General features: G+C 40.9%; 1 pseudogene; it reads right to left on the bottom strand.

The window, feature by feature from the left end:
• Window positions 1–1,237: 1,237 nt before the first annotated feature.
• LOC103253350 lies at window positions 1,238–8,442 on the bottom strand (annotated as a pseudogene).
• Between the last annotated feature and the right edge of the window lie 2,234 nt (window positions 8,443–10,676).

Here is a 10,676-nt window from a genome sequence, read left to right on the forward strand (position 1 = left end):
GTACCTGGCACCGTCTGCTGTCAAGAGAAATGTAAACAAATGTAAAGATGCAGTACTAAATCATAACTGCACACAATTAACTGTAGTACATAATGTGCACGACTGTAATAAATCCACGAGCACCTCCTGTTGCTGCTGTGGTGAGCTCAAGTGCTGTAAGCATCCACTTAAAACGGCCCGTGACACTAGTCATCTTTGTGTGAGTAGATAATCTCTTCGTAAATTCAGAAAATTGTGCATCCAAGTAAAAAGTGATCTCTCCCAGTTCTCGTGTACTTGTCGCTGTGTTTAGTGCAATACCATACACCTTGAAGAACACCGTAGGACCCATACGAAGTGTCCCATACTAGTGATGCCAGAAGTGCTCTCAAGAATCAGAAAAGTCATGACATTACAAGAAAAAGTTAAATTGCTTGATATGTATCATAGATTGAGGTCTGCATACATGGTTGCCCATCATGTCAGGCAGATGATGCATCTTATAAACAGGGTAACCTCATGGCATCGATAAAAACAGCACAATACCATAAATGTATTTTCTTTTCATTGTGGTTTTCTTAATCACATTTTTCTCTAGTTTGCTTTCTTGTAAGAATACAGTATGTAATACCTATAATATACACAATATGTGGTAATCGACTGTTTATGTTTTTGGTAAGACTTCTGGTCAACAGTAGGCAATTAGTAGTTAAGTTTGAGGGGAGTCAAAATTATGCACAGATTTTTGACTGCACCAGGGGTCGGTGCCCCAAACCCTGTGTTATCAAAGGGTCAACCGTATGTCTTTGGGTTACATAGCTTATCTCTACATATTATAGCTTATAACATATTTGATAATTACAAATAAAATTCAACAATGGACACATATACCCATGCACACACATAAACATGCAGAAGGGTACAAGGCTATCTCCAAACATAATTTTGAAGCCTTTGAAAAGTAATATCTCTATACAATTGAAGTATTTTTTTAGTTGATTTGAAATCAAATACTTCTATAAATGAAAACATATCCAGATATTACTGACCACACTTAAAAATGAACACATGAAAAATGACAGCATGAGCTTCTGGAACTATTTATGCCTATGTTACTCATTACTTTCAATTCCAAAAGTCCACCGCCTCAAATATTGAAGAGCCACTGGTTGGAGCCAAGTACACTGTAGACGTGGTACTGGTACCCAGATCTTCCCCCAAAACTAAGCATTATCTGGTTTTAAAATATAAACTATACCTTTAGAAACAATGTCTAGGGAGAAGTGCATTTTTTTATTGATGTAGAAAACATCTTTCTTGACTGAAGTAACACAGGCAACTAAAACTCTGATTCTGATGTTTGATGGTGCAGTGTCACCAGAATGATCAGAGACAGCATCCACCTGGAAGGTAAGGAAACAGTTAATTAAAATATAACAAGAATTTTGTCACGGGAACTTGTATGCTTAAAACACGTCCAAAACATATCTTAAACACCTATCCTCAGCAGTTGTGACTATATTGCACCTGATCAATAGATCATAGACGCGAGGTGATTGTAAAAACAATGTGCATGCTACATCTTGTTAAAATGTACTAAAAATGTTAATTGCACACCAAGTTTAATGCACTCATGGCGCGTTAGAGTCAATAGACTTAAAATCACCATTCTGGACCTGGTGCGGTGGCTCACTCCTGTAATCCCAACACTTTAGAAAGCAGAAGAGGGAGGATCACTTGAGTCCAAGAGTTCAAGATCAGCCTGGGCAATACAGGGAGACCTCAATTCCACCAAAAAATCAAACGATTAGCCGGGCATCGTGGCACACGCTTGTAGTCTCACCTACTCGGGAGGCTAAGGCAGAAGGATCCCTTGAGCCCAGGAGGTCAAGGCTACAGTGAGCTGTGATCGTGCCACTGCACTCCAGCCTGGGCAACAGAGTGAGACTCTGACTCGAAACAACAACAACAGCAACAACAGCAACAACAACAAACAAGCAAAAACACCTGTTTGCCCTTTAAGAGTTTACAATTTAATAAGAATAAAAGAAAAATAACGACTTCTAAATAAATTGCAATAAAATATATGAAACAAGTTCAAAATTGGTTTCAGAAGTTTTCTGAAGGGAGAAAATTTCATATTGGGAGAAAATATGGACATTCTTGGAGTAATTCAGATTTGAGCTGGGCTGTGAAAGAAGATAAAGATTTAACCTGGCAAAAGGGAGGTGGAGCAGGCAGAAGCAGAGAGAAAGAGAAGAAAAACAGCACACGTTAGGGGCATAGGTAACAAAACCACTACACTCAAGATGAAGGCCTAGGGGACAGAAGCATGAGATAAAGTTGGAGAAATAACCTCAGCTGGGGGAAGGCTCTAAATCCGGAGTCAAATTAGAGCTTTCATTTAGCTATGACACAGAGTCATACAAACCTTTTTACATGTTGGAAGTTTAACAGTCCTTATTTAAAAATTTTTAATTGTAAAAAATAGTCACCACAGAAAAAGTAGAAAAAAATGGTAAGTACAATGCAGAACGCCATTAGCCATAATCCATACATAGTCTAGAGACAATCATTGGCCACACTTTCGTATTTACCATGCTCCGGATTTTTTTTTCTGCGCAAAAACATATATGCCCTGCTCTAAATGTAAAATTTAACATTGTATATAGTATTAAAATAAGCTGTAAAATAAACAATTTTATAGAACAAAAGATCACTGAAAAGGAAATATAGCATCTCAAAAAATGAATGGACCTCAATTTATCGACCTAATTCTGCACAGTTGGACATTTAGCTTGCATCCTAATACACCGCCTACTTGCCTGATTTATTTTTATAATGGAATTCTTAAGAGTGGAATTTCTCGTACAAATATTTTTTTTAATGAAAATGAGCCATTGAGTTGTAAGCCACTTTGTTTTTTTAATGCCTACTTCATTGCTATTCAGTTCTCAATCAGTGTCTCTCTAGCTGTCCCTGCCTATACCAATCTCACGGTCATTTCCCCCCCATTCACTTTCATTGAGGAATGAAGCACCAGGTGAATAGGCAGGTGAATCTGTCTCTTCACGATCACTTCCATCCGTATCCAGGTGGATGATCCATAGCACCCTCTGATCTCCCTGTTCCTTGACTCCACACTACTTCACGACCATACCACAGACTAAGCCTTCCCTCATGTTACATGTCAAACTCCCATTCTCCCAGTTGTTTCTTTTTCCTTGAAAATATTCAGCCCATTAGGCAGTGCAGACGGATTCAAATGCTTGTAAAATGTACTGTATGATAGAAGGCATTTCAATACAACAGGGGCAAAGTGGATTATCCAGCTAGTGGTAAGACAACCCGGTGGCCATTAGTAAAACCAGATATAGCTTCTTCTCCCAGTCTACGCACCTAATAAACTCCAAGCGGTCTGAATGTTTAGATGTAAATAAACGATAACTTTCATAGGAAAAGCTAAGTGAATATATCCATGAGTTATGAATTGGGATAATCCTAGGAATTCTTACTGAACTCCAAAGCCACATGGACAAGATGGACATAGTTATAGTACATAAACACTGAGCAACACGAAACTAAGTTGAAAGACAGTACGGTGGCAATAACTGCAAAACCTTCATATGCTAATTTTTCTAATAAACTTTTAACCTTCCTAACATAAAATAGCTGTAATGTCCCTAACATATAAATAGCTCCAAGAACATAAAAGTTGTTGTAGTCTCATTGAGACTCAAATTCCACCCACAGCCCATTTCATTCTGAATGGAGAAAAGCTGAAGACATTCCCTTTCAGGACGGGAACAAGCCAAGCATGCCCACTGGCACCACTACTGTTCATCACAGTACTGGAAGTCCTAGCCAGAGCAAGCAGGCAAGCTAAAGAAATAAAGGGTATCCAAATTGGGAAAGAAGAAATTAGAGTACCCCGGTATGCCAATGATATGATCTTATACCTAGAGAATTCTAAATGCTCCTCCAAAAGACTGCTGGATTGATCGATGAATTTAGTAAAGTCACACGATATAAAATCAACACACGCAAATCAGTAACAGTGCTCTATGCCAAGAGCGGCCAAGCTGAGAATCAAGGCAGGAATTCAATTCCATTTACAATAGCAGCCACAAAGCTAAAATACCTACACGTATATTTAACCTGGGAGATTAAATATCTCTCCAAAGGAAACTACAAAACAGTGGTGCAAGAAATTGTAGGGGACACCAACAAATGGAAAAATATCCCATGCTTACAGACTAGAAGAAACAGTATTGTTAAAATGACCATGCTACCCAAGTAATCTACAGATGCAACGCAATCCTTACCAAACTACCAAAGTCACTTTTCACAGAAAAGTTAGAAAATTAGAGAAAACAATCCTAAAAATTCTTAGGGAACTGAAAAAGAACCCGAACAGCCAGAGCAAGCCTAAGCAAAAAGAACAATGCTGAAGGCATCACATTACCCAACTTCAAATTAGACTACAAGACTCTAGTAACCAAAACAGCATGGTACCGGCACAAGAGCAGACGCATGGACCGGTGGAACAGAATGGACGATCCAGAAATAAACCAAATACCTACAACCAACTGATCTTTAACATAGCAGACATGTTACGTTAACACAGCAGATATGTTAGTCAAAAGTATACACTGGAGAAAGGACACTCTATTCAATAAATGGTGCTGAGAAAATCAGATAACCCCATGCAGAAGAATGAAACTGGATCTCTACCTCTCACCATATACAAAAATTAACTCAAGGTGGATTAAAGACTTAAATGTAAGACCTGAAGCCATACAAATCCTAGAAGGAAATCTTGGAACAACTGTTCTGGACATTGGCCTAGGCAAAGAATTTATGGCTAAAAACACAGGAGCAAATGCAACAAAACAAAAATAAGTAAGTGGGACTTAATTAAGCAACAACAACAGCAAAGCTTCTGCACACCAAAAGAAATTATCAACAGAGTAAATAGGAAATGTACAGAATCACAGAAGGTATTCACAAATTACATATCTGACAAAGGACTACTATGTAAAATCTACAAAGAACTAAAAAAAATCAGCAAGAAAAAAGCAAATGGCCCAATTAAAAAGTGGGCAAACAATATGAACAGACATCTCATAAAAGAAGATATATAAATAGCCAAAAGCTTATGAAAAATGCTCAACAATCATCAGGGAAATACAGATTAAAATAAAAATCATATAGATATCACCTTATACCAGTTAGAATGGCCACTATAAAAAGATATGTAAAAACAATAGATGTTGGCACAGAGGCGATGAAAAGGGAATGCTTATACACTGTTGTTGGGAGTGCAAATTAGTATAACCTCTGTGGAAATCGATAGGGAGATTTCTCAAAGAACTAAAAGTAGATCTACCATTTGATCCAGCAGTGCCACTACTTGGTATCTACCTAAAGATACAAAAGTCGTAATACAAAAAAGACACCCGCACCTGTACATTTATCACAGCATAATTCACAATTTCAAAGATGTGGAATCAATTTAAATGCCCATTAAGTGATCAGTGGATAATGAAAATGTGGTTGATACATACCATGGATCACTATTCAGCCATAAAAAGAAATAAAATGCCTTTGCAGCAACTTGGATGGAACTGGAGAACATCCTCCTAAGTGAACCAATGCAAGCACAGAAAACCAAACACCCCGTGTTCTCACTTATAAATAGGAGCTAAACTAAGGATATTCAGTGGCATATGGAATGGTATAATGGACACTGGAGACTCAGAAGGGGGAGGATGGGAAGGGGTGGCGGGATGAAAAAATCATCTGTCGCTTATAATGTGCACAGTTTGGGGTGGTGGGTACACTTAAAGCCTAGACTTCTTCGCCGCTATACAGTGCATCCATATAACTAAAAACTATTTGTACCCCATACAGCTATTGAAATTAATAAACAGGGAAAAAAGAAATTCCAAATACAATTGTAAGATTGCTCTTCACTTCTAAGATTGGCAAAGATTTCAGGTTGATCATATTCCCATCTGCTAATCCTGGCAAACAGTCCCACAGCTTGCAGCTGCGAGTATTAATTAGGACAATACAGCTAAAGGACAACTTGATCATACCCATGGAAATGGTAAGAATCTGGACTGTGGTGATGGTTACATAACTCTCTAAATCTACCAGAAAGTAATTGAATCATCCTCTTAAAATGGGAAAATTTTATAGTATGTATATTATACCTCAATAAAGCTATTTTTTTTTTACATTTAAAACACACATTGAGAAAGCAATTCTACATCTATGAATTGTATACTGTTGAAAATACTTTTTTTTTTAATCTGGAAAAGTAAGTTGTGGGATTATATAGACTCCAGTAGTTATCAATGATAACAGTATTGCTTAAATAGTAGAAGAATGTGTAGACAGCTGTTACTCTAAAATACATAAATTACTACAATTACAAGAATAAAATAACATGCACAGTTAAGGGAGCGAGACTTCAAATTCCACTGTCCATCTACTCTACAGATCACATTAGAGAGGCTGGATTAATAGAAAAAAAAGCCAATTTGAAAGCCCACTGGGGTAAGAAGTTGTCTGCAAACCATGCAAATCTTACTCTGATTGCTTTCATCCCATGAGATGTCTTATCTTTTTCCACAATGGCAGTAACTTTTTGTCCACAGTCAAAGCCACATTGCCAGTAACAACGTCGCCAGGGAAGTAGACAGACACATTAATGATGCCATAATCACTATAGAGCTTTGTTACAACTCCTTGCACAGTTTTCAGTTTGCTGTCACCTGTGGGATTGGCAAACAATAGGCTACGTTAATTAATTTCAGAAGCAAATACCCACTACAAATAAGTCCTACCAGAGGAAGATATAGTAGACAATCATCTACTTCTAGAAATAGAAAGGCCTGGATTTCAGGTACAGATGACAGCAGAACATCATGGTTACCTGTGCAGGATTCTGGGAGCAGAATGCCCAGGTTCACATTCTGGCTCCACCACTTCTCTGTATGGCACAGTCGCCTCTTGCCACAGGCAGCGGTGTGTGTGTGTGTGTGTGTTGGTAGGGGGCTGTGGTTAAGAGCACAGAGTTTGGGACAGGCGCGGTGGCTGAAGCCTATAATCTCAGCACTTTGGAAGGCTGAGGTGAGAGGATTGCCTAAGCCTGCGAATTCTAGACCAGCCTGGGCAACATGGTGAGAACTTGTCTCTACAATAAATCAAAAAATTAGCTGGGCGTGGTAGCGCGCACCTGTAGTTCCGGCTACTTGGAAGGTTGAGGCAGAAGGATCATCTGAGCCCAGCAGGTTGAGACTGTGGTGGCCGGGAGCATGCCACTGCACTGCAGCCTGGGTGACAGAGTGAGACTCCAACTCAAAAAAAAAAAAAAAAAAAGGAAAAGAAAAAAAGAGTACTGAGTCTGGAGCCAGACTACTCGGAGTTTCAACCACAGCTCCTACACTTAACAACTGTGTAATTGTGAGCACATTTTTTAACCTCTCTGAACCTGTTTTCTTCTGTCAAATAAGAATAATAACAATTTCTGCCTAATTTATGCAGTGAGCAGTAACTGACGCATCATATTGACTGCTTAGAATTGTGAGTGCCTCGCATAGGTTAGAGTTTAAATGTTGTTATCATCACACCTGCAAATGGTGAGTCTTTAAATGACCACAGTTATCATATAGCATCATCATTCTCATGAATATCATGAAGAGCAGCAACTGAAGATTCTTAAATATCTCACCAGACAGAGCAACTGAAAGACGGCAGATGTTCAAGTCTAGCTCACAAGAGCATATGAATCGCCAGGCAATTGGTGTGTTCCTTCCGAATAAGTATACCTGGTGAGCCATATTTTGGGATCTGACCCCAGGCAGTCTGCCTGTGGAATCTGAGCTCTGAACCACAATGCCACAGCTGCCTACCCAACAACATGGGTGAATTGTCAGAATGGCTGGAAAAAATCAGGATTATACAAAATTATGAAAACAGAAACCATAAAAATCCAATACATGCTTAAGGGGGTCAGATTTGTTAGTTACATAATGTATCAGAAGAAAGAGGAAGGACTATAGTCACAACTGTCCCTCAGACACTCAAGCTCATGAAAACTTGTCAAAGATTCCTCCATGTGTCCCTGGTGGCACAAGTGGAGTTTTGTTAAGTTATGGATGCTGCAGTGAGAGATTTCAGCTAAAAGCCGAGAAACAAGCTTCTCTGGCAAACTTTGCTGCGACAACCACCTGTGCAGGGGTTAAACGTCTGCTGGCAGAGAAGCTACAGGGAGATTCCAGCGCCAGAAAGGCAGGTCCCTGCTGAGAGAACACTGCTGACCAAAGGGGTGCCTCTTCCACACTGCCCTCCCAATGACACCGAATTTATTCTTGTGGTAGGAGTTGCTTTCAGAGGCCAGGAGCTTAGAGGGGAACAAGTGGCTGCTGTACCTGTGTCCACCTTTCCTGTCATGTCTCTTTGGCTCAGCTGTGGAATGGACACAGAAGCACTCAGACTTCTCTTTCTTACTGGATTTTTTGGTGAGAATTAGATGAAATGAATGCCCATACAACCCTTAGCCTGGGGCTTGGCATTTAGGATACATACAGAATGGACAATACAGAATGTAGGGTCCACCAGTCAGTCAGTCAGTCAGTCAGTCAGTCAATTAAAACAGGTGAGAACGTACACATTAAGCAATTCAAACAGAAATAGAAAATATGTTAATTAAACAGATTTGAGATTCTAAACACAGACTCATGTGTAGAACAGAATGAGAAAAATGATAACATTAGAATTTTTGTTTGCACAGCCTGGGTTTCTGGCACCCTGTCCTCTAAGGGAACCCAGAAAACAGCTCTATACCCCCTGAGCACTAGAAACCATTTTCTTCAGGTCGTCCAAAGGCACCCTCAGCCTTGATAGGAGGAGCAACAATGTCCCTGCTCACCACCTCCTAGGATGCATCCCCTTGGCTGGATTGTGACAGGAGGCGGGTCCTTCAAAAGCCCGAGCTCAGGGCAGGTACAAGAGAGGCACCTGTGAGCTTCTGAGGTGGCTGTGGTCTCCCTGGCTCTTGTGAGAGCCACTCACAAGAGGTTGGATCCCATCACACACAAACTGAGGCAGGAGGCAAGGCCCTGTGGAGCTGCTGTGATCTGAAGGCTTCCCAACAGAGACTTCGTGCTAGATCTGTGCCCAGGCCAGAGGTGATGACCGGACCATACTCAGGCTTTTGAGATGAGCTGTGGCCTTCTTCCAGAGGAGGATGGACCAGTCTGAGGAACAGGGCTCAAAACAGCCAAGGATCCCACAAGATATTCCTCTGTGTGTTCCCTTGTCCTTCATACAAGGAGTCTCCACATAGGGGTTCTCCTTGGCCCTGGAACAAGGCTGTGGGGAGGGTTTCATCTTATGTGTGTGCATAGGGAGTCCCCGGGTCCCTGAGGGCTAGGCCTGCATCCACCCAAGCCCCAAATGCTCCTGTCCCTCCAAAGCAGGAAGGTGTTGACAGAGAAGGCTCTGTGGGCTATAGCTCCCCCACACCTTCAGGCATGTCCCTGCTGCTGCATGTCCCCACCTTCTCTTGCAGCAGATCCCTTTGGATATTTCCAGTAGAAGTGAAACTCTCTGCTTTGAGCATGAGTTTGGTTTTGTATCACCAAAGGGCGTGTATTTGAAGCCAAGCGGGCGACTGCCTGTCTCTAAACTGTATTCCCCTTTATTAGAAGTTTGGTAAAAGCTGGACCTTTTTATAGAGAAACCACTACAGGCATTTCAAGAAGGAAGTGCTCTAGTATCAGGAACTAGAGTGTGTATTCTGTGCCAGTCAGTGTTCTGAGTCTGTTACATGTTACAACTGATTTAATCCTCAAAGCTCTACAAGGTAGAAAGTATTATTATTGCTTTTGTGTAGATGAGGAACTCGATGCTGAAAGAAGTTGAATAACCTGCCCTAGGGCCTCAAGCACGGAGAAATAAGATTTGGGTCCCGGCAGCCTGACTCTATCATTGTTGCCCATAAGCATAGTGTCACACGCTGCAGTCTGAGCCTGGTTACCTGTTGAGGGCAGACACCCAGCCTTTTCCCTTCATCCTTCCCTCATTCAAGAACCACTCCCCAGGAAGTGGTAAAGACTCCAGAGAGAGGGATAGGTTGAAGGATCAAGTGTGTGTCTGTGATCATTCAGAGACATGGTGGACAGATTAACTTCATACAGAGAAAGGTGACAGGGATTCTTCACTGGGGCTTTCTGACTGCATTTTTAAGGGTCTGTGATTGTGCCAGACAGGTTGTAGGCCAGGTCATTTTCTGAGGAGATGGTCAACTCCACCCGACTTTCAAAGGCATAGAAAGCCCACTTGTATCCCAGGCCCCCAAAATAAAAGTGTGAAGCTCTTCTGTTCCGAACTTTGAACATATGCTTAGAACAGTGTGTGGGATGTAGCACAATATATTTCTCTTTAAAGGACACTGATAAGAAAATAAAAAGATAAGGCACGAATTGGGTAAAAATATTTACAAAACACATATAGGATGAAAGATTGTATCCAGAATAGCTAGCTACCTAGCAAGATAGTTAGCTAGCTAGATACTTAGAAAGATAGAGGGTCGGCAGCAAGATGGCGACCGGGCAACCCAGTGTCTGAAGCCCTCTGCAAGGGAGATCTGCAGTGGGTCTCTGACTCTCACCCTGGGGGCCTGG

The sequence above is a fragment of the Carlito syrichta genome, unplaced genomic scaffold, assembly GCF_000164805.1.
Source record: "Carlito syrichta isolate Samal-C Ts95f unplaced genomic scaffold, Tarsius_syrichta-2.0.1 Scaffold222766, whole genome shotgun sequence".
NCBI classification, from domain to species: domain Eukaryota; kingdom Metazoa; phylum Chordata; class Mammalia; order Primates; family Tarsiidae; genus Carlito; species Carlito syrichta.